This window comes from Hipposideros armiger, unplaced genomic scaffold (assembly GCF_001890085.2).
Source record: "Hipposideros armiger isolate ML-2016 unplaced genomic scaffold, ASM189008v1 scaffold_30, whole genome shotgun sequence".
Lineage (NCBI taxonomy): Eukaryota > Metazoa > Chordata > Mammalia > Chiroptera > Hipposideridae > Hipposideros > Hipposideros armiger.
The window spans coordinates 2523879-2547499 of NW_017731380.1; the positions used below are offsets into that span (position 1 = coordinate 2523879).

The window sequence follows — 23621 nt, forward strand, 5'->3', positions numbered from 1 at the left end:
TGGAATATTACTTGGCCATAAGAAAAGATGAAATACCGCCATTTGGGACAACAAGGATGGATCTTGAGATTATCATGCTAGGCGAAATAAGTCAGAAAAGCCAAGAACCATATGATTTCACTCATGTGAGGTATAAAGCCGAAAGCAACAAACAAAGAAGACAAAAAACAAAAACTTACGAACACAACCAACAGTTTAGTGGTTACCAGAGGGTAAGAAGGAAGAGGGGTGGTAAAAGAGGGTAAAAGGGGAAGGAGAACTGACCCTGGGTGGTGAACACACAATGCAATATATAAACATATTATAGAATCGTATGTAGTTTTAGTAACTAATGTCACCCCAATAAATTTAATAAATTTAAAAATAAAGATGTGAAATAGAACTATAGTATTAATGCCAAATTTGCAAAACTTTTGAATATTTATCCAAAAGGTGAACAGCTGGCTGTATAGTATTATGTTTATGGTTTACTTAAAATAAATTTACAGATTAATATAATACATTTAAAATAAATGTTATTTTAATAGGCAGGTAGTAAGACACAGAATTTGAAAACTTTATACCCTTTTTTTTTTCTGTGTTATGTGGCTTCATAATTTAACACATACATTCAGTATACTTTTCATTTATGTTTTAAAGCTGTCTTAAAATAGTTTCCTATTTTAAACACTTTGAAATTTTTATTAGGATAATTTTAGTGATTTATACTAGCAATGAAAGATAGTATTAATAGCTCATATATTTCAGCAAAGAGAAAATTTGAAGGCATTACATTTTTATTACTTGACATCTTTAATTTTTGAACAATTTTTAAGGATCCTTACATGCTTGACTTGAATTTCTACAAGTAAGGAGTTTACATAGTAATGCCATATGAGTAAAAGTCCCAAGACTGTTGACACCTATGGTTTAAATGACTAGCTAAGATCTATACATAAGGTTCTAGGGATTCTGAGTTGATAGAACGCATTGTAATACAGGATGAGTAAAATCAATTTTAGGCTTTGTGGATGTGGCATTACAAATGGACCCAGAAGTAGGGGTAGAATTCAAATAGAAAATAGTCAGAATTAGCAGTTGTATGACTAATTAAAGTACAACGGCACAAAATATTAAAGGGCACATATCCACTGAAATTTATTGTAAGCTCCATGAAGAATAGAATTGGAAAATTTGGGGTTTGTTTCTAACCATGGTTTTTTGATAATAGTTGAGATGCTTGGGTCAACTTAAATATTGCCTTAATCCGCACTTTCCTGAAATCTTCAATGAAAGGGCATACACAGTTTTACAAGGGATAACAGACTGTTCCTCAGTTGTATGTCATCACCTCCTATGAGGATACTGGGTATGTCTAAACCCATTCTATATTCCTTGCTCTGTCACCACATGCTATTTCTAATATCTGTGATAACCAGAGGACGGTCTTTGTAAACTTTAAGCACTCAGTAAATGTTAAGTAAATGAGCAAACATGGGGTTTTATTATTTGTAAGTTGCTTAAAGTAGTTAAGTGGTAATTATCTGCTTGTAGTGCACATACATTAAATATGTTTTGGACAGATAGAGTAAATATTGTCTTGTTGCTGAGAAATCTTTAGCTTATGATACTATTTAATTATGTAAGAAATGTTTATAGTCATTAGAAATCTAAAAATTATCATTAGTGCTTTTGGGTTCAATTGTAAAATGAATGGACAGATTTTTAACACCCAAGAACTAAGAAAGAAAGCATTGATTCAGAATAGTATTAAAAGTCAACTCACCATTGTATAGAAATATGATAGGAAGGACTAAACATTTTTATTACATGAAGTAGCAGTAGCTAATATTAAAATATTTTTATATTAAGAAGAAAAAGTAGAGTGTTTGAAATACAACATAATACATAGTATTTAATAGAAAGGGCTAAACATTCTTACATAAATGTTACAGCAGTACCTTTTAGTAAAATATTTTTATGTTGAGAATAATAGATTGTTGGAGATACTCTTAGCTTCATACAATACCACAATGACTGCTGGCATTGATGGTTAGAATAGTAATATGTACTAAGCAACATTGTAGTTATTGGTAATTTGCGCTGAGTCTTTTCATTCTAAATTTCAAAGTATTTTACAGACACTAATTAAACCATTCAAAACCTCTCATATGTATTATCAAATTGATTACATATTTCATATGAAAAAACAAAAGCTGAGAGAGGCAAAGTTATTAAGATTACATACTATTTAACTGGCAACTGAGTAGTTCCAAATTCACAGATTCAGTTCTAACTCCTGTACAAAATAAAATCGGTGTAGTACCACCTCAGGAATGCTTTTGTAGCTTCAAGAATAAAAATACGAAGTCAGAGCAATTTGAAGAAATATCTTTACTAAAACAAATATTCCATGTCAATTTATATTAAGTATAGATAAACATTTTATAAGATATTTGTATTTAAAGAGATTAACTTCATTTGAATTTTATTTTTAATATCATCGTTATTAAGTTTTTCATATGGTAAGAAAAGCTCAAAAAGAGCCAAAAGTAGTTTAGACTATGAATCAGATATTCTCTTGTATAGACAATATCATAAACTACTAAGTTATTAAACTTGACTGTTTAAAGAAAAATAATTTTCCCAGTGGAGAGAGAATCCTAAGCAAAAGACTTATATGTAAGACTTCTGCATTATTTTGTATTTTCATTAACAATTTTTTTCTGTTATCATTACTGATTAGATACCATATGATTCATGAATTGCTTGAATGTCATGGTAGGAGTACAGCATCTTTAATAAGAATTTACCTTACACTGTAGTGGCCATTGAGACAGTGAACCATATTCAGTCTGTAAGGAAACCATACTTTATAACAAAACAGGACATTCTTGAACTAGGAATCTTGTAAACTGCCCCAAACAGCAAGTTCAGTTCACAGAAATGCAAAAGTGACAGCAACTTGAACTATGTAAAGCTAATTTTAAAAGAAAACAGAAAATGAATATAAAAAATTCAGTTGATGAAAATATCTGTTACTCCCCCCCCCCCGCAGCCCCCCTGCCAAAAAAAGGCATAAAGATACACATATAGATCCATGGAATAGAATTAAAAGTCCAGAAATAAACACTTACCTTTATGATCAGTTTATTTTCATCAAAGATGCCAAGACAATTCAATGGAGAAAGAAAAGTATTTTCAACAAATTGTGCTGAAACAAATGTATATCAGTATGCAAAGAGTGAAGTTGGTCCCCTATCTCACATCATGCACGAAAATTAAAATGGGTTGAAGATCTAAATGTAAGAACTATAAAATATAAAGCTATAAAATTCTCAAAAGGAAGCATAGATATAAATCTTCCTAACCTTGGATTCATCAGTGGCTTTTTTACATAGACACCTTCAAGCATAAGTGACCAAAGGAAAAGATAGATAAATCATATGCCATCAAAATTAAAAAATTTTGTGCTTTGAAAGGACACCATCAAGAAAGTGAAGAGACAGCCTATGGGAGAAGTTTGTAAATCATACATCTAACAAGGGACTTGTATCCAGAATATATAAAGAACTTCTTACAACTCAACAGTAGAAAGACAACCTAATTTTTAAAATGGGCAAAGGATTTAAATAGACATTTCTCTAGAGAGGACATAAATATTGTCCATAAACATGGAAAGATGCTCATTATCATCAGTCACTAGGGAAATGCAAATCAAAACACAATGAGGACTTCACACACAATAGAGTGGCTCTATCAAAGAGATGATAAGTTTTGGTGAGGATGTGGAAAATTGGAAACTTCATACATTGCTGGTAAGACTCTAAATGGTGCAGCTGCTTTGGAAAACAATTTGGCAGTTCCTCAAAAAGTTAGATATAGTTACCACATGACTCAGCAATTTCATTCATAGATATATACCAAAAAGAATTGAAAACACGTTGCACAAACTCCTATATGTGAATGTTCATAGTAGCATTATACATAATAGCCAAAATGTGAAAACAACCGAAATGTCTATCAACAAGTGAATGAGTAAATAAAATGTACTATATCCATACAATAGAATATTATTCAGCCATAAAAAGTAATGAACTTCTGCTACATACAACAACATGGATGACCCTGAAAACATACTAAGTGAAAGAAGCCAGACATAAAACGTTACATATCATATGATTTTCACTTATACGAAATGTCCAGAATAAGCAAATCCATACAGATAGAAAGTAGATTAGTGGTTACCAGGGACTAAGGAAAGCAGGAATTGCGAGTTCCATTTAATAGGTACAGGGTTTCTTTTTGAAGTGATGAAAATGTTCTGAAATTCGATTGTGGTAGTGGTTGCATAAACTTGTGAATACACTAAAAACTACTGAATTGTATATTTTATATGTTAGTTTGCCAGGAGTGCCATAACAAATACTATAGATCGGCTGACTTAAACAACAGCATTTCTTTCTCACACTTCTGGAAGCTGGAAATCTATTAAGGTGTCAGCTGGGTTGATTTCATTCTGAAGGCTCTCTCCTTGAGGCCTGCAGTAACTGTTCTCCCTGTGTTTTTTTCACAGTTGCCCCTCTGTCTGTGTGTTGTCTGTTTCCTAATTTCTTCTAATAAGGACATCAGTCATTTCATTAAGTCCAATCCAAATGTCCTCATTTTACTTTAATTATTGGGTTGTCGGAAAAGTTGTGACATATTTTGTCTATATTTTTCAAAGATCATTTATTTATATAAAGAACAAAGGTCAATCAGTGATATATTGCCCGTTTTGTTCAATAACCTTTTGCCATCTTTCAGTGAGCTTCATAATTCCTCGTTCTTAGAAGGACCTGTCTTTATTTGTGAAACACTGAACAAGGTGCTGATTTACAGCCTCATCTGAGTTGAACGTTATGCCACGCAAGGAGTTTTGAAGAGAGCGAAACAAGTGGAAGTCTGACGGCGCAAGGTCAGGCAAGTATGGCAGGTGTGGGAGCACATCCCATTGAAGCTCCAGTAATTTTTGACGGTTGATCAAACTTGTGTGTGGTCTCGTGTTGTCATGATAGAAACATAACTCCTTTACAATGAACAAGCTCTGGACGTTTCTGGATGATGGATTCATTCAAACTGTCTAATTGCCAACAGTACACATTTGAATTGATTGTTTGGTTCCTTGGTAGGAGCTTGAAAAACACGACACCTTTAAAATCCCACCACACTGAGAGCATAACCTTCCTCTGATGAATGTCTGCTTTCGATGTCATTTGAGGCGAATCATCACATCAGGACCAAGACCGTTTGTGCACCACATTGTTGTAAACAATCCACTTCTCATCACCAGTTATCAGTCACTTCAAAAACGGATCGTTTTCCTCATGTTTAATGAGCATATTGCAGATGTTTATACACGCCATCAAATGAACTTTGAGTTTATGTGGAACCCAAATATCGAGCTTGCTTACATATCCCAGCTTCTTTAGGTGGTTGTGAACACTTGAATGATGGGTATTCAATGTTTCTGCAATCTCTCGTATCGTGTAACATGGATTTGACTCGATCAATGCCTTTATTTTGTCGTCATCAACCTCAGTGGGCCTCCCCGACTGAGGAGCGTTGTTGAGATCAAAATCACCAGCACAGAATTTCGTGAACCATCGTTGGCAGTGACGTTCTTGTAGAGCATTGTTACCGTAAACTTTATGCAACTTTTCCCAAGTTTGATGTGCATTCTTCCCTTTATGAAAGTAAAACAGTAAAATGTGGCAAAAATGCACAGTTTGATCTTCCATCTTCAACTTCTAAAATCTCCAAAATTCAACGAAATCACTCAATGTTTGTTTAGAATGAAACTAGAACTGTCAGCTGTCAAATGGCATAGCAATAACATAGGTGCGAATGACTAGTACTTCCAAAAATGAACTAGTGCCAATGTTGCGAATACATGCATCATGACTTTTCCAACAACCCAATACTTCTTTAAAGGCTTTGTCTCCAAATGCAGTCACATTCGGATGTACTGGTTATTAGAATTTCAACATATGAATTTGGGAGGGGGCGGTGACACAGTTCAGCCCATAACACTGAAATGGTGAATTTTACGGTATATGAATTATATCTCAATTTTTTTTTTAAAGATTTTTATTGGGGAATTGGTCAAGGGGAACAGCCAAGTTGTTGTTCTTCAATCTTAGTTGTGGAGGGTGCAGCTAGCTCAGCTCCAAGTCCGGTCGCCATCCAGCCGCCTGACGGCAGCTCACAGCTGCTCAGCTCAAGTTGCTGTGTTCAATCTTAGTTGTGGGTGGGCATAGCCCACCATTCCATGTGAGAGTCGAACTGGCAACCTTGTTGTTAGGAGCACGTGCTCTCACCAGCTGATCCATCCTGCCACCTGTTGGCAGCTCAGCAGCAGCTCAACTCAGGTGCAGCTCACTGACCCATGTGGGAATCAAACCAGCAACCCTGTTGCTCAGAGCTCCCGCTCTTAACCAACTGAGCCACTTGGCTGGCCCTATCTCAGTTTTTAAAAGTAGTATAAAACTCTTCTTTGCCAACCTCTCTGCAAAAAAAATTTTGAAAACTTGCAATGAAAAATATAATTTTCTACATAAGTATAGTTTATCAATGTTAACCACATTTGAGATAATCTAATTTCTGTACAAGAAATAGAGAAAGGACCCCAAGGAACTACTTTACAATAAAGTACCAGGTAGCCTCAATGCTCTAAAATTTGTTTCAGAGCATTGAAAGTGGATAATACTAATTCCCAAAGGCAGTACAGTACAAAAAAGAAATTATATATCAATATCAATTATACTGATACAGAGTACTGAATAAAGTATTAGCTTTCAAATTTCAATGCCATATTAAGAAAATAATATACCATGGCCACGTGGGATTTATTTTTTACTGATTTCTTTATTTTTTTAAAAGATTTTAATTGGGAAATTGGGGGAGGGGAACAGACAAGTTGCTTTCCTTTTTTCTTCTTCAGCCTAGTTGTGGAGGATTTCGCTTCACTGGCCCATGTTGGTACTATCATTGCGCTCTTCCCGGGTGAGGCAGTCGGTTGCTGGCCACTGGATGGCCGCTGATGGCAGCTCACAGCAGCTCATGCCAGCTGCCGGCTGCTCACGCTGGCTGCCAGCCACTCACAGTAGCTCATGGCAGCCCACTGCAGCCTACGCTGTAGCCAACGACTCATGACAGCCCAGCTCCAGGTCAAGCTGTTGTTCACCGTCTTAGCTGTAGAGGGCACAGAGTCACCGACCCTCATATGGGATCTGAACCATGGCCCTGCTGCTCAGAGCCAGCACTCCCAAGCGAACTGTTAACCAACACACCACACGACCTGCTTCATGTGGGATTGATTTTAAGAATACAAGGTTGATTCAGTATTAGGAAACCTATCAATATAATACACCATATTAATGAATATAAGGAGACAAATCACATATCGATACTGATATGAATCAATAAAAATCAACACCTAATAAAAACACTACAACAGGAATTAATGGATATTTTCTTAATATCTTCTTAGTGGACAACACTAGTGACAATTTCACTACTACCATCAGGAGCAAGGTAAGGATACCCAGTAACTCCACTACTGTTCAACATTTTACTAGAATATTAGGCAATGCAATTAAACAAGAGAAATCAGTATAGGCATAACAATTGGAAAATAAGAAGTAAAGTGATCTCTTATTTGTAGATGATACAATAGTATACCTAGAAAACTCTAGAACAGGTATCAGCAAAGTAGCCTGGGAGCCAAACCTGGTCACATCATTTTGTTTATGTATGCCTGTAGCTACTTTTGCCCTACACTGGTAGAGTTAGATACTTGTGATAGAAATGGTTTGCTCACAAAGCTGAAAATATTCTATCAGACATTTTATAGAAAAAGTTTGTGGATTTCTGCTCTAGAGAAATCAATAATAAAACTAGCTCAAGCAACGAAATAATAACTAGCTAACTATAAAAGTTAGCATTCAGATTTCAATATCCTTTCCATATACAAACATTTACCAGTCAGACAATATAGGGAAAACCTCAAATAACAACAAAGAAAATAAAATCCTTAGGAATAAATGTAACAAGAAGTATACAAAAACTATTTGAGAAAAACCTTAAAACACCTGAAAGACACAAAATTAGATTTGAACCAATGAAAAGACAGTTCTCTCTAATATATAATTTAACAATCTCAATAAAAAATACATGTTTTTTTACAGAAATAAACAAATTGACATAATTCATTAGGAAATACAAATATATAAGAATAACCAGAAATTGTTTCAGGCAGGAATCATTAATGGATCATACAACTAATGCATGAAGAGTTGATGACAAGAAGGATATTTTTACAGCCTCAGAACACCATCTCACACGATACTTACTAATCACTCATGGAAAAAAATAGCAACTTTACGGTGGATACACTACCTGATCAAGTTGTCAAAGTTAACTTTATTAGTATGGGGCAAATAGACATCATGCATCCTAGTAGGATGCACTGAGAAGAGCATAACATCGCTTCTGTGGTATTCCTGTAAAAATATACAACCAGAATTTAGGCATGAAGAAACATTACTCAAACCAAATTGAGGGAAGTTTCACAAAATAAATGGCCTGTACTCTTCAAAATGTCAAGGTCAAGAAAAACAAAGAATGAATTTGTTCCAGATCAAAGAAGACTAAAGAGATTGGACAATTAAATACAATGTATGACCCTGGGATAGATCATGGGCCAAGACAGAAACAATTATATTATTTTTATTTTATTATTTGATTCTATTTTTGTCATAAAGGACATTAGTAGAACAATTGGCAAAATGTGAAGGTTTCTAGATTGTATTGTAACATCCTTATTTTGATTATGTGGTGTGTGTTTTTTTATTTTTAAGGAAATACTTTAAAATATTTAGGAGTCAAGGGGAATGATATTTGCAGGTTATCAAGTTCTGAAAAAATCTGTAGAGGAAGGAGAGACCGATAAAGTAAATGTGGTAAAATGTTAAGTTTGGGGAATCTGAGTAAAGTGTGTATGGAAATTCTTTGTACTTTTTAAAAAATGAACTTTTTATTTTGGAATAATTTAAGATTTACAAAAAAGTTGAAAAGATAGTACACCCCTCACCCAATTTCAGTTTCCTCTAATGTCATTTTAAATTACTGTGATACATTTTTCAGAACTAAGATACCAACATTGGTATATTACTATTAACTAAAGCCCAGACTTTATTCAGATTTCACCCATTTTCCATGAATGTTCCTCCAAACTCCAGACTTTAATTACAATTCACAATTTTTTCTTTAATGTCCTTTTTCTGCTCCAAGATCCAATCCAGGGTGTACCCCATTGCATTTATTCATCATCTCTCTCCAGTCTCCCCTGATCTCTGTCAGTTTCTCAGTCACTCCTTATTTTTCGTGACTTTGATAGTTTGGGGGAGTACTGGTGAAATATTTATAGGATGTCCTCCCAGTTTTGGTTTGTTTTATGTATTTCTCATGATTAGATTGGGTTAATGGGTTTTTAGAAATAATACTAAAGAGGTAAAGTACCCTTCTCATCCCATTATATCTGGGAGTAGATGCTCTCTACAGGGTATCTATCTGGTGAAGTAAACCATGATATCTTGGTGAAGGTAGTATCTGCCAGGTTTCTCCTCTCTAAAGTTCCAGTTTTTCCCACTCTATTTGGAAGAGAGTCACTAAGTTCAGCCCACTCAAAAGCAGGGTCAGGGGCTGGAGGACAGATTAAAGGTTAAACTTTACCTCCTACGTGGGATAGTTTCTATATATATTATTTGGATTCCTCTGTAAGGAAGATTTGTCTCTTCTCCCCTGTTTGTTTATCATTTATTTACGTTTGTATGGACTTGTGTATATTTATTTTATTCTTTGGGTTATAATCTGATACATTTTTAATTTTGTCTCATAGTTCCAGCTTTGACCATTTGGAGTTCTGGTAGACTCCTGTGGCCTTTTGAAATGTCTCCATCCTTTTGGTTTGTGAGCAGTTTCTTGCTTTCTGGTACTGCAAAATGTTCTGCCTTGTCTTGTGTTTTCCCTGCTCTAGCCCTACAATTGATTACTTCTCCAGAGCTCTTGTTCCTTTTATTAGAGATTGATATTTAGAAACCAGGATCTTGGCACTGAATTGTTTGTACTATTTCATAACTTTTCTGTAAGTCTGAAATCATTTCAATATAAAAAGTAAGAAAAAAAGTTAAAAGTTGGAAGATGCATATCCTATTTGTTATTCTTCAGTGTTCTATCTTAGTTAAGCTGTTATGTCAGTTACCAAATGTTACATTTTTAAATTTGTAGATGCTTATTTTTTATAAATAAAAATTATATTTTACTTGGTATCTGGAAATAATAAAGTTATACCAAAACCTCAGTAGAACATTTTGTTTATTTTATTTGCGTCTTTTAAATACAGTGGGAACACTTTGTCGCATTTCCCTTTTATGAAAAGCATAGAGGTCTATGATTAAATTCATAAAAACTTACATAACAAAACTAATAAGTAAGCGTTTAGTTCAATAAGCCTATGTAAAAGGGCATAGATGGGACATAAAGAGGGAGATCTTGACATTACTCATAACTCTTTCAAGCAATGATACCTCCACCCTCAAATTCCACTTTAGTGGATGAGCATGATGTGGATAACGTGGCCTGTTTGACAGGAAATTCTATATATGAAAGTGCAGCATTTCTTAGTGAAGGGTTTAAAAAAAAATACCTCTTAGATCTGTGACATATGAGGTTAAAACTACATCAGATGATTCTATATCTTTGAAAATCATTTTAGAAAATAAATTATTTCTTTTAGAATAGAATAATGAATTAGGAATATACCAATGAGGGTATAGCTATGCTTTAACTCTTAGTGACATTAAGAGTATATTAACAAATAATGTAAAAAGAAATATGAATAAAGACAGTTACAGTGTAACACAGATATAATTGCTATGGCCTGATTCCATTTTTTATATAAAAAGGATGTACATGAGCATGTTTATACATACATAGAAAATTTCTAGATATTGTCTATCTGCAGGTTGCTACCAATTGGTGTGTCATGAAATCAATTTAGTAAGTCACAGTCAGCATTTTTTGGAGTTAAATACAACAGAACAAAATGTCAGTGTTTGGCACATAATAAGTGTAATTACTGTTACTGAAACATCTCAGATGTTTATGTGTGTGGCGAGTGATGATTTCTAGGTTGTGGTGTAAAATACATTTTTATTTTGAGCCTAGGTAAAAAAAAAAGTATTTGAAAAATGTGATTCTAGAATTGTAGACCAAAATCACTTAAGAGTGGACTGCTGGGGAGCAGGAAAGGGATTTTTGCAGAAGACGGGGTTTTGGGAGAAAAGGTCAGGGAAACTTGAACTTCTTTATAGTTTTTTTTGTTCGTTTGTTTGTTTGTTTTTACAACACTAAACTAAGCCAGTTTCATTTTTATTTTTTTTAAGATTTTATTGGGGAATTGGGGGAAGGGAAACAGACAAGTTGCTGTCATTTTGTTCTTCAGTCTAGTTGTGGAGGACGTTGCTTCACTGGGCAGCTCACACTGGCTGCCAGCCACACACGGTAGCTTATGGCAGTCCACTGCAGCAGAGGCTGCAGCCTACGCCATTGCCAGTGACTCAACAGCAGCCCAGCTCCAGGTTGAGCTGTTGTTCACCATCTTAGCTGTAGAGGGCAGTGTCACTGGCCCTCATGTGGGATCGGAACTAGGGCCCTGCTGCTCAGAGCTGGCATCCCAAGCCAGCTCTTAACCAACGCGCCACTCAGCTGGCCCAACTTCTTTATAGTTTTTGCATAAACAGTACAGAGAAACAAGGTAACAAAAGCACACGAAGTGGTGATCTGTAATAATTTGTAGGTTCCAAGCAAAGTTAGTACAGTTCTGTCAGATCTTCTCTACTGTGAGGTCTCTAGCTCATGGTTTTTCTGTGGAAGCTTCGGGAACCTAACTTTAAGCCTTATCCCTCAGAGTTGCCTAAATGTGCTGCTGGAGGTGTTATGTCATATACGGTACATGGACCATGTTCATTTTCTAGCATCCTCCATCCACTCATAAATTCTGAATTTTGAAATATGTCTGCCCCCAATATTTCACGTAAAAAGTTGTAGTTTTTTTTTATTACTGTATTAATATCTGGTCTCTGCTATTGTTGTTGAAATGCCTGCTGTCAGTCTTAATTTTCATTCTTTTAAGTAATCTGTTTATTTTTTCTGGTAGATTTAAGATTTTCTCTTTATCTTTAATACCCCACATTTTCATTATGATGTGTCTGGGTGTGACTGTTTATTCTTGTGCATTATCAGTCTGTGGATTTAAATATCTCCCCAATTTTTGAAAAATTTATTCAGTATTGCTCCCCCATTATTTGCTAAGTAGTTTCTAGAATTATTATTAGATGTATGTTGGAGCCTTTAAAACGCCAGTCTCTTAAATGCATTTTTCTCTTTTTATTCCTATGTATTTTTCTGTTGAGAATTTGTCCTATCGTTTTGATAAACAGTATTGTCAAACCAAAAACTTATCAGTTCTGCTTTTTCTTTATGAACACTTTTTCTGTTTATGCAGTAGGTAATTGTATGCTTCAGAAAGAATGGAAGGATTACAGGTACATTGGAACACAGTTTGGCATTTTCTTAGAAAATTAAACATGCACTTACCATGCAACCTAGCTATCCTATTCCTATGTATTTAACCAAGAGAAATGAAAGCTGTCTTCACACAAAAAAACTGTACATCAATGTTTACAGCAGTGGTAGGCCAAATCACATGAAGATAGGCTGAATAATGCCCCCTCCTCAAGATAGCCATATCATAGTTTCTAAAACCTAAAAAGTTATCTTTTATGGCAAAAAGGATTTGTAGATGTGATTAAAGATCTTGAGGTGGGGCAGTTTTCCTACAGTATCTGGGCGAACCCTAAATGTAATTATAAGGGTTTTTGTAAGAGACAGGCAAGAGGGTTGGTAGGGGAGAAGGTAGCAATGGGAGAGCCAAGCAGAGATTGGAGAAGGGTGGACATGAACAGAGAATGCTGACAGACTCTAGAAACTAAAGAAGCAAGAAACAATCTTCCTTGAGGCCCTCAGAAAGAACCTAACCAGTCAACACCTTGATTTTACCCTTTACGACTCATTTCAAGCTTCTGACATGCAGAACTATAAATTTGTGTCTATAAGGACCAAGTTGTCATACCTTGGCTATTGTGAATAGTGCTGCAGTGAACATGGCGGTGCAGGTATCTCTTCAATACCCTGTTTTTATTTCCTTTGGATAACTACCCAAAAGTGGGATTGCTGGATCATATGGTAGTTCTAGTTTTAATTTTTTGAGGAATGTCCATATTGATTTCCGTAGTACTGGTACCAATTTACATTCCCACCAATAGTACACAGAGGTTCCCTCTTCACACGCTTAAGTTAACCTAGCTAAAGGTTTGTCAATTTTATTTATCTTTTTAAAAAAAGAGCCCTTAGTTTCATTGACCTTTTCTATTATTTTTCTAGTCTCTATTTCATTTATTTCTGCTCTAATCTTAGTTATTTTCTTCTTTCTGCTAACTTTAGGCTTAAATTGGTACTTTTTGTAGTTTCTTGAGGTAAAATTGAGGTTTTTTTTGTTTTTCGGGGTGTTTTGTTTTTTTGTTTGTTTTTGAGATCTTTCTTGTTTCTTAATGTAGGCATTTATCTCTATAAACTGTCTTAGAACTGCTTTTGCAGCATTCCATAGGTTTTGATATGTTGTGGTTCTATTATTTGTTTCAAGATATTTGTTGATTTGCCTTTTGATTAATGCTTTGACCCACTAGTTATTCAAGAAAATATTTCATCTCCACATATTTGTGAATTTTCCAGCTTCCCTTCTGTTACTGATTTGTAGTATCATACTATTGTGATTAGAAAAGATACTTGGTATAATTTCAATCTTCTTAAATTTGCTAAGACTTTTTTTGTGATCTATGATGTGATGTATCTTGAAAAGGTTCCCTTTGTGTTTGAGAGGTACATGTATTCTGTTGCTGTTCAGTGAAATGTTCTGTATGCCTTAGTTCCATTTGGTCTAAAGTATGGTTGAAGTCCAATGTTTTTATGTTGATTTTCTGTCTGGATGATCTATTGTTGAAAATGGGCTATTGAAGTTTCCTGCTATTATTATTATTGTATTGTTGATTTCTCTTTTCAGTTCTGTTCGTATTTACATAATACACTTAAGTACTCCGATGTTGAGTGCATATGTGTTTATGGATGTTATATCTTCTTAATGAATTGACTCCCTCATCATTATATAATGACAATCTTTGTCTCTTATTAGAGTTTTTGGCTTAAAATCTATTTTGTCTGAAATAAATATAGTACCCCCATCCCTTTTGATTTCCACTTGCATGGAATAACTTTTGCTACCCCTTATCTTTAAGCCTGGGGTATCCTTAAAACTGAAGTGAGTCTCTTACAGGCAGCATATAGTTGGGTCTTGTTTTCTCATTCATCCAGCCACTCTATGCCTTTTGATTGGAGAAATCAATTCATTTACATTTAGAGTAATTATTACTAGGTAAGGACTTATTAATGCCATCTTATTGTTTTTTGGCTGTTTTGTAGTTTCAATTTTTTTTTCTTGCTGCCTACCTTTGTGGATTAATGATTTTCTGTAGTGTTATGCTTTGATTCCCTTCTCTTTATCTTTTTGTGTAGCAACTGTGGATTTTGCTTTGTGCTTACCATGAAGCTTACATAAAACATCTTATGTATATGATAGTCTATTTTACATTGGTAACAATTGAACTTTGATCACATATAAAAACTCTATCCTTTTACTCCCCCTTTTTTGTGTTTGATATCACCATTTATATCTTTTTGAACTGTGTATCCTTTAACAAATTGTCAAAGCTATAGCTGTTTTTAATACTTTTGTTCTTTAACCTTTATAATTAAATAGTTAACACATCACCATATTGCAGCATTAGGGTATTCTGAATCTGGCTGTATGCTTGCCTTTACCAGTGTGCTGTATTTGTTCTTATGTTTTCATGTTACTAATTAGCGTCCTTTTTTGCTTTTCTTTTAGGTTGAGGAGCTGCTTTCAGAATTTGTCGTTAGGCAGGTTTAGTGGTGATGAACTCTCTCGGCTTTTGTTTACCAGGGAGTTTTATTTCACCTTCGGTCCTGAAGGACTGCTTTACTGGGGAAGGTTTCATGGCTGGCAGTTGCTTTCTTTTAGCACTTTGAATATATCATCCCATTTTCTCCTGGTCTGCAAGTTGCCTGCTAAAAAATCCATTGATTGCTTTATGTGGTTTCCCTTGTATGAGAGCATTTTTTTCTCTTACTGCTTTTAAAATTCTCCCTTTGTTTTTGGTTTTGACAGTTTTATTATCACGTGTCTTGGAGAAGATTGTTTTATATTGAAAATTTGAGGTGACCTATTAGCATCATGAACTTGAATGTCCAAATATCTCCCAGATTTGGGAAGTTCTCATCCATTATTTCTTTTTTGTTTTTAAAAGATTTTTATTGGGGAATTGGGGAGGGGAACAGCGCTGGGGAATCAGGGGAAGGGGAACAGACAAGTTGTTGTCCTTTTGTTCTTCAGTCTAGTTGTGGAGGATGTTGCTTCACTGGCCCGTGTTGGTATTATCATTGCGCTCTTCCCGGGTGAGGCAGATTGGTCGCGGGCCTCTGGACAGCCGCTCACCGCAGCTCTTAGCAGCTCACACTGGCTGCCAGCCNTTTTGTTCTTCAGTCTAGTTGTGGAGGATGTTGCTTCACTGGCCCATGTTGGTATTATCATTGCGCTCTTCCCGGGTGAGGCAGATTGGTCGCCGGCCTCTGGATAGCCGCTCACGGCAGCTCTTGGCAGCTCACACTGGCTGCCAGCCTCTCACACTGGCTGCCAGCCACACATGGTAGCTTATGGCAGCCCACTGCAGCAGGGGGTGCAGCCTACGCTCCAGGTTGAGCTGTTGTTCACCATCTTAGCTGTAGAGGGCGCAGCGTCACTGGCCCTCATGTGGGATCTGAACCAGGGCCCTGCTGCTCACAACTGGCGTCCCAAGCCAGCTCTTAACCAACGCGCCACTCGGCCAGCCCCCATTATTTTTTTAAATAAGCTTTATGCCCTTTTTTCCTTCTCTCCTACTTTTAGGGTTTTAGTGGTGCATTTCATTATTTCACTTGATAATGTTCCATAACTACTATAGGCTTCCTTCATTCCTTTTCATTGTTTTCTTTTTGTTCCTATGGTTAGATAATTTCAGTTGATATGTCCTCTAGATCTCTGTTTGCTTGTTCAAGTCTACTGTCGAAGCTGTCTACTGTATTCTTCAGTTTTGTCACTGTATTCCTCAGCTCCAAAATTTTTGGTTTTGGTCCTTTTTATATTTTCTATTTCTATATTGAACTTCTCATTTGGTTCTTATGCTGTTTTTATGATAGTGTGAAATTGTTATCTGCGTTCCCTTGTTAGCTCTCTGAGCATCTGTGGAACAGTTATTTTGAAGTCTTCATTAGGTAACTTCTGGATCTTCATTTCCTCAGGGCCAGTTCCCAGAGGTTTACTGTATTCTTTTGGTGGAGACATATTTCCCTGGTTCTTCATGATCCCTGTAGCTTTACATAGATGTCTCTGCGTTTGAAGAAGTAGTCATTTCTCCCAGACTTTACGGACTGACTTTGGTAAGGGAAGCCTTTCACCTGTGGGTGGGGGCACGATGGAGCATGCTGTGACCTTGGTTCTTGTAGTGCAGGGTGCCCAGTTTGAGGGCGTGTGGCATTACCAGGCCCAGCAAGGGCATGATGTCTCCCTGGCTCAGTCCACTGGAGTCCATAGCATTGACAACTGTGTCGTCCTTAGCACTGCAGGAGGTCTGCAGTGACAGCAAGGGCCATTGGCATTCTCAGTGGCTTTTCCAGGTCTGGCAGCTAGGGACCAGGGCAAGTATGGTGGGGGCTGGAGCCAGTGGTGCACACACACTTGGCCGCAGGGGTTAGCTGCAGGAGCTTTGTAGAGGCAGGGCCAGTTGCAGGCATGCACGTTGTAATGGGGCCAGGGCAGGTAGCAGGGCTGGGGCCAATTATGGGCTTACTGGTAGCTGCAGAGGCCCTGGCTGTCAATGTACTCTCCCGTGGCTGCCCACTTTTATGCTGAGTATGCACATGCAGTGGAGGCTGGTAATGGGGGTTGGGCTGGGGATATGCATGTGTACAGCTGGAGGGGCTAGCTACAGGTAAGCACTGTGGTGCCATGTAGTGACAGAAAGCAAGGCCTCATTTGGGCCCAAAAGCAGCTGCAGGGCCCTGGCTATCTGTGTGTTCATCTATGGGTGCAAACACTCCTGCAGGTGTGCCACCATAGTGGAGGCTGATGATGGGCGTCAGGCCAGTGGCGTGTGAGTGCATAGCTAGAAGGCCTAGGCCCTAACATGGCAGTGGGGCTCAGCCAGGTGGGTCTAGACTGGCGTCTTAGTTGTGCAGCTATAGAAGCCAGAGCTGGCTGTGGCCGTAGCCACTGGGCTCTGGCAAAGCTGAGGAGAGACTCAAGCAGCTAGTGCCTTACACTGGTGCAGATGTTGTTAGCTAATTCCTGTGGGGCAGAATCTGGTGAAACCTGCTGGCAGGGTGGTATGTGTGTGTGTGTTTGTGGGGGCCGGGAGGGCAGCAGCGGCAGTGTTCCTTGAAGGCTTGGCTGGCTGTTGGCTTTCTCAGTGGTAAAATCGGCTGAGTTTTTCTGCAGAGCAGGTCTCTGTGAACCTTGATCACTCCTGCTGCATGTCAGTTAGCAACAGCCTCTGCTTTTCTTCCTCACACCCAGCTGTCTATATAGCTCGGATTTCCTGGTCTGAGCGGGTGAAACTGAAGCAGCACCTCATGCAGTTCCCCACGAGGCTGGAGAAGCTGGTCATTCTCCTGCTACTCCTTTCCTGGTCAGAGGAACTCTGTCTGGGAAGTTCCTTCTTGGTGCTGAAAAATGCCAGCTTGGGAGATGGGACAACACAGGCAAAATGCAGTTGCTTTCCTTCTCTTCTGGTGAGAGCATTCTGCTTGTTTTGTTCTGCTATGCACTCTAGAAGCCTCACAGAGCTGACTTTGTCGTGGATAGCTGTGCAATCCTTGCTTTTTGGGGGGATGGGCAAGCTGGGCTCTCCTGTGCCACCATTTTGTCCACAGCCTTTCTTAAACTTTTATCAATTTTCGTGTTTGAAATATAAGAAGAAAGTCCAAGTATGTACTTACACTGTTAGAATCTAACACTGGTGTCTAACAGATAGGTAGTATAAAGCCATGAAAACACACGCTTATTATCAAATAAGTGCCAGACAGAAAACTGGAAGAATTAGCTTAATACAATGGATGTCAAATAAAATTTTAACAGTTTCCCAACTGATTGTAACCTTCTCTTCCTACTTCTGCCACTTCCTCCTCCTCCTTTCCCCAAGAGTAGGCTCCTTTCCCTTGTAATACTTTGGATTTTGTTCTGGTCCTGTTGGCTGCCTAGAACTACCCTGTCAGTCTTTTCTCTTGCTCTGTCTTGTGAAAAATCAAACATTTGTAAGGTAATAGGCCTAGGATTGAGAATGCTACAGAACACAAACAGGTGTTGGCGAAGCTGCAGAGAAAAGGGAATCCTTGTGCGCTGTAGGTGGGCTTATAAATTGATGCAGCCACTTTGGAAAACACTATGGAGCTTCCTCGAAACTAGAACTACTTTTCAACCCAGTGATTTCACCTCTGGGTCTACCTGAAGAAAATGAAAACACTAATTCAAAAAGATACATGCACTCCTTTGTTCACCGCAGCATTATTCACAATAGCCAAGATATGGAAGCAACCCAGGTGTCCATCGGTAGATGAATGGACAAAGAAGATGTGATATGTATTAGGTTGTCGGAAAAGTCATGATGTATTTTTTCTGTTTTTCGTTGCAAAAATGCGTCACGACTTTTCCAACAACCCAATATGTAGTATGTATATATCACATCTCCTTTATCTGTATATCACATACAGACATACAATGGAATATTACTCAGCAATAAAAAATAATGAAATCTTGCCATTTGCAACAATATGGATGGGTCTTCAGGGTATTATGCTAAGTGAAATAAGACAGAAAAAGACAAATACCATATAATTTCACTGATATGAGGAATCTAAACAAAAAAGGAACAAACAAAACAGAAACAGACTCAATAGCTATGGAGAACAAACCAATGGTTACCAGATGAGAGTGTGGGGAATGATGAAAAAGGTGAAGGAAAATAAGAGGTACAAATTTCCAGTTATAAAATAAGTCATGGGAATGTAATGTATAGCACAGAGAATATAGGCAATAACATAATAACTGCATGGTGACAGATGACAGATCATTAGTAGACTCATGGTGATCACATCATAAGGAATATAAATGTTGAATCACTATGTTGTAGAACTGAAAGTAATATAATATGGTATGTCAACTGTACTTTAATCAGAAAAGAATGCTGCAGAACATTATCCCCTAAAGCTAAAATAATTTTATACAGATTGCAGTTTATTCTGAATAATTTCTCCTAAACCAGAAATGGTGGCAGCCTAGAGCTGTGCACTGAGAATTCGGGAGGCCACATCAGGCTGTACAGCAAAGTGTGCTTGCTTGATTATGACATATGCCATGAGCAGCAGAAGAGGGAATAGTGGCCCGATTATTTGCCATTCCCTCCTAAGTTTTTAAGTATTTATAATAAATGCTCTTGTTTAAAGGAAGTTGGGTTATTCTATCTTTCTATTTCACTTTTTCTATCTATAAGTAGAAATAATTGTCTTCTTAATGCTAATTCCTGAATAGTGATGAAGTAATTTAGGCATTAAAATTACTTAAATTTTTGCCTTATGAAAGTAACATTTTTGTGTTACATTCTGTGTAAATATCAGATTTATAGATAGTTTCTAATACTAAATCATCTACATTTAAAAATTAGAAAAGAATCTATTCCCATATGCTCGTAGACTCTCTATTCAGAATCACCCCAAACTGGACACAACCCATAAGCTCGTCAATGACTGAATAAAGTACCCAAACTATGGTACTTCTCTTTACATTATACACCATCCCATATATAATATACTATAGAATACTATTCAACAATACTATTCATAGATGAAACAACTTGAGTGAATCTCAGAGGCAACATGCTGAAATAAGCCATTCTCAAGAGGTTATGTTCTATATGATTCCCTTTATAAAGCACTCTTGAAAAGACTAACCTATATTGATAGTAAAGAGATCAGGGGCTGTCAGGGGCTAAGGACTGAGAATGTGTGACAACAGTGGTATAGTACAAGGGATTGGGGGGTTGGGGGGTGGTGATAGAAGTGTCTGTATCCTGATTGTGGCAGTAGTAACACGAATATGTACATGTGTTAAAATTTATATAATAACTACCCCCCAGGAAAGTCAATATTATAATTTTAAACAAATTTTATAAAAGAATGTAGAATTGGATTTTGAGTTAGCTTCAGGCTGTAAGTGTGCTATGATAACAGTGAAAGGAACTTTTGAGGATTAAAATAAAAGATCTAAGAAATTCTATATACAAAAAAACACCCCAGTGTATAGTGATTTGGTAGTTGGAGTTAGTATTTCATGTTTCATGAACTTGGCTTTATTTTGTAAAGGAAAGGGCATGAAACGCCTGCATTATTGATACTTCCCTATTACTACCTGCTTGAGTGAAGTCAAGCAAGTCATTTAATCACTCAGGACATCAGGCTCTTTTTCTGTAGATAAGTTTGGACCCTGTGCTTTTCAAACTGAAATACTCCTAATAAACATTTTACTCCAGAATATATGTTTGCCTTAATACATAGCATTAAATAAAATAGGCGCTCTAGGAAAATACTCCATGTTTTTTTCTGAAGGCTTCACATAGTTCCTGATATAACATTACATCCTCTAGTTGGAATACCATAAGACTAGAACCTCTTAATACCTCTCTTAGTTATAAAGTTTTAGTTTATTTTTGCCAGATAACTTTTTATAGTTTTCATATTGTAAGTATTCATTTTTTAATACTATGAAGAACAGAAATCTTAGACCACTAGGTGGGGATGTAAACAATATAGCATTTGTTTTTCTTGTGCTTGTAAGTAACTTCATACAGCCTTAAGCATAATTCCCCAGAAAGAGGTGAGAAAACGAAGCACAAATCCACAATAGTACTTGTTTTTATTTTTAAAAACAAGTAATCTGGACTTGGGAAAAATTAAGTTTCTGAATTAAGAATGAGTCATCTGTCTCAGATAACATATTGTAAAACGACAAATTCTTGTTGCAATGTGGATTTATTTTGATCTGCTACATGTTTAAAGACAGATATGAAATCAGAAATAAAATTTAACTTAAGATACATTGTAATTCTGGGGTTTCCTATTTTCTTTTTGATACTATAAAAAAGAGTGAATGATCTTTTACCTCTTTTTAAAGATACGTTTAATGTTAATTTCATGGCTTATTGGCAAATTTTAGTCTTCTACATATAATTAGCAAAAAAATAACTAAACATTAAGAATATCTTTAAAGAATTGCTTTGTTACAAAATGCCGTTGCACTGTGTTGCAAGCAATCTTTCAAAGAGTACTTAAGAAAAAAATTAGGGAAGGAGAAGTTTTTTTTTCTTATCTCTAAAATGAGAGGAGCTGTATGTGTTCAGGAGTTAATATTGTCTTATTTCTTGAGATTTTTTTCTTATTTCATACTTTATGTTTTAATTATTTTTCAGGCAAACGCACATGGTTATTGGTAATTATATGAGCATTGGTGTCTACACATCATATTACCATTGAAGATTCCTTGCAGCACAGTACAGAGCTTCTATCCAATAAATGCTGACCCCCATTTTCTTTCAGGAGTCTGTCTTAGGTTTAAAGTTTTACCATATTTGTTATAATTTAAATGATTTATCTAACAGGGAAATCTGAATTTCTACCATAATTGGGATGAATTATAGATTATTACATATCTGTGACATTCTTAAGTAAAATCTAGCCCAGAAATGGAGATCTGAGACTATGATATATTTAGTCTTTACATTTTAGTTAACTAAATGTAACAATTTTCAACGGAGTAACCTTTCTTGTAAGTGAATGACCACATTTGTAAGACTGTGGTTAAAATATATATAAAATTTACCATTCTAACCATTTAGTAATGTTGTGGTAACATACCCATAACATAAATTTCACCATTTTTAAGTGTACAATTCTGTGATATTAATTACATTCACACTGTTTTGCAACCATCTGCTGTTTCCAAAACTTTTTATCACCACAAACAGAAACTCTGTAACCATTAAGCAATAACTCCCCACTCTCCCCAGCCACTGGTAACCTCTAATCTACTTTCTGTCTCTATGAATTTGCTTTGATGACTCCATTTTAATATGATGGTATATTTTTAATGTATCTTGGATGAAAAACATTTAAGGTCTACTTTGTCATCTAGAAGAGATAAAATATAACACTGAACAGGATTGAGTACATATATGCAGACACACAAATAGCTATAAAGCATAGCAAAGAAATAAGTCACTGGTATCAGTAAGTTTACTAACCTCTTATTCATTCTTAGGGTTTCCTAAGTATTTGCGGGAAGAAGAATGCTTACGATTCTTTTCTATTATGTGCTTTGTCTTAGAACAAAAATCAAGGAACGTGCATATGTACATACATAATTAAGGTCCTCATTTTATTCATACCCAGATGACAAATGTAATAAAATAATAGAACAGAAAATAAATAAAAGTATATGAATTAGAAGGAAAAAAGATTTTAAAACTTTTTTTCTTTTTAAAGTTTCTTCCCATTTGTTTAACAGTTTCAGGACATACACAAGACACATTAGCTAAAAAATATCAGTGGAAAGAGCAAATAAATGGTATGTAAAATGTTTTTACAGGTCTTAAAAGGCTGCCTCTCAGATAAAACAATTTTTAAAGAAAGGCCCTGCACTGGAAGCCATATACAGCCACTGGGTTTTTCTGAACAAGAATAAATAGAAAATTGTAGACTGGTGTCAACTGTTAACTGTCTAAATCTAAAATTTTATGAAGAGGAAATTTAGACATGATTCATAATTTAATAAAAGTCTTCACATTTTGATGTTGCTAAATGTGAAGATACATAATAAATAGGTCAACAAATAAACAATCCTTGTAGAATTTCTATACTAAAGCAAATAGTTTGATGCTGCTGTGACTTATTTGAAGCCTCAATTGACCACATTTTGACACTATGCCAAGGTTGAGCTGGTTCCTCCAACCCCTGCTAAGATCCCTACAGCTATGCAGAGTTTGAAAGAGTCAGTAGTTCTCAAACTAGTAGCTTCAAACAACTCAGAATTTAGGAAGCACTGCTGCATGGTTTGGTGGCCACTGAGATGTGGATGTGGTTTTATGTCTGCAAAATCATATGCAAGTGTGGCATCGTTAACTATAATGTTTGACATCAATATTTTTTTTTTTATTGGGGAATTGGGGGTATGGGAACAGCGCTGGGGAATTGGGGAAGGGGAACAGACAAGTTGCTGTCGTTTTGTTCTTCAGTCTAGTTGTGGAGGACGTTGCTTCACTGGCCCA

At 36.3% G+C, this 23621-nt stretch overlaps 1 long non-coding RNA gene across 3 annotated transcripts in view; it reads left to right on the top strand.

Annotated features, from left to right (window-relative positions):
- Window positions 1-23621, top strand: part of LOC109379862 (uncharacterized) — a 58661-nt gene that overhangs the window by 26066 nt on the left and 8974 nt on the right. Inside the window, exon 3 of one of the 3 annotated variants that reach the window (XR_002123291.1) lies at window positions 8275-10348. The exons of the other annotated variants lie outside the window; for them this stretch is intronic. This is a non-coding gene — a long non-coding RNA (uncharacterized LOC109379862). Of the gene's footprint in view, window positions 1-8274; window positions 10349-23621 lie in introns of those variants that run through there. 3 annotated transcript variants of the gene reach the window in all.